Source organism: Charadrius vociferus, unplaced genomic scaffold, assembly GCF_000708025.1.
Source record: "Charadrius vociferus isolate BGI_N301 unplaced genomic scaffold, ASM70802v2 scaffold181, whole genome shotgun sequence".
Classification (NCBI taxonomy): Eukaryota; Metazoa; Chordata; class Aves; order Charadriiformes; family Charadriidae; genus Charadrius; species Charadrius vociferus.
Genome location: NW_009646937.1, coordinates 1,254,982 through 1,256,972, shown reverse-complemented (window position 1 = coordinate 1,256,972; position 1,991 = coordinate 1,254,982).

Below are 1,991 nucleotides of genomic sequence, written 5' to 3'. Positions count from 1 at the left end.
GAACAGATCTTGGTAACAATCAGACATGAAAGTTTAGACAACTTTAATATCCAATAGGCTTATTTTTCCATTAAAAATAGGGAATACATAATTTTGTAGGTGGAGATAAAGGTCAATTTGATTTATTTCAGCTTGTCAAGTTTCATGAATAAATCTATTATCTCTAGTAATATTCATTAACAAGGTATTTCTATCTGGTTTCCACCAATTTTACATTACTGAAAACCATCCATGAAATAATTAAGGCCCACTTCTACTGTCACTACAAATGCTTTTCTATTACACTGTATGCTGTGCTGTTCTTTATACTATGCAAAAGTGACATAAAATGCTGCCAAATCAGAAACCTTACCAGTTGGCCTTAGGAGTAGTAACTTATGCCTATTTTCCATAGATGTAAAATCACTTTCCTATACAAACAGGCCACTTCCTCCAAAGACAGTCATCTGCAAGATCAGGATGTAAATAACTAACAAAGATAAAAGCAGTGAAACATTAATCTCAGATGTAAGCAAATGAGAATTTTGCTATTTTTAGTAGGACTATAATGAGTATCTTAACAGTTTAATAACAAGAAACCTTGCCTACAGCACACTATGGAATTTTTGTTGCTATACAATGTCCTTTTACTATTAAATCACTTCTCTTGTATACATCATAATTCTTTGTGATTTAAAGCATAAAGTCCAATGCTTTCAAAGCAAAAAACAAAAAACACACCACCAAAACATGATTGCCAGAATATTCTTAAAAATTCAACCCATTTCAGCAGCCACATCAAGAAATATGAAAGTCCTCTAGAAAAAATGCAAGGTTAATATTGAAAATGCCACCTTTTCTCTTTTATTGGAGCCCAGCTGGTCAAATACTTGGATGACTGTGGTACAAAGTACAGAAAACACACACTTGGAATGGTAGACTTCAGTAGCACAAGTGCTTTAGTTAGCAGTTAAACATATGCTTTTACCAAAAAGAGTGATTTACTTAATTTTTGTCTAAGATATAGATGAAGAATTTTCTAGTATGCCCTGCTCTGAAATCAGCAAACCTGATCCTTTTGCGTGCTATTGGTATTTTACACTGAGCTTGTGTACATCCAACACAGGCAGAAGTAGCTGTCTAAATTGCTGCAGCTGTATAAAAACTACAGTGGTAAACACAGTAAGCGAAGAGAGCTGTAGGAAGGAACAGAATGATGGAGACACAGCAAGAGTATCCGAGATGAAAATACTCCTCCAGGCCTCCTCTAAAATTCGTACACTCTGGAAACAGTAACATATGAAATTATTTTATTAGATGCTTGTAATTAGGTCTTTGAAAGACTCCAGTGCTAAAATAACCTTTAGATATTAAAATGCAGAAATACTTAACATACAAGGAAGGTTTCCCACAGCACAAGGGTAAGGAAGCTAGGTGACATTCATGCTCCCTCAGACCTGAGCACTGCTGCTCTCTCTGTATGCCAGGCGCCTAAGAAGACGATTTCGTCCACTCAGTTATTCTCAGCTCCTCCAGGACTGTTTGTCTCCTGTTTCACGGGGACGAGCGAAAGGCAAAGGCGGCAGTAAGAATAAACAGCCGGGCCTGAGAGCACTGACTCTTACTTATGCAACAGCAGCAAGAAACCCCACTCGCAGCATTTCCACGCCCTCCAACTTCGCCTGTATCACTGTCCGGAGAGATGCCCGGTGACCGGGGGTGCGTGTGTTGGGGAGGGGGAAGGCAGCCTAGGGGCTTTTCAACAGCCGCGGAGGCCGGAGGGCGGCCTAGAGCCAGGGATACTTGCTGCGTCACTCCGAGAGGTGCAGAGCCGTAAGGCAATGCACCGAGGCTGCGACAGCACCACCGACCGCACTGCACCACCCCAGCCCTCCCTGAGCACCGCTTTTCACCCGGGCCTCCCCGGAATCTCCCCGGGGGCGGGCGGGGAGGGGCACGACCGGCACAGGGAAACACAACCCCGCCATGGCGGCATCTCCTCGGCGCGGCGG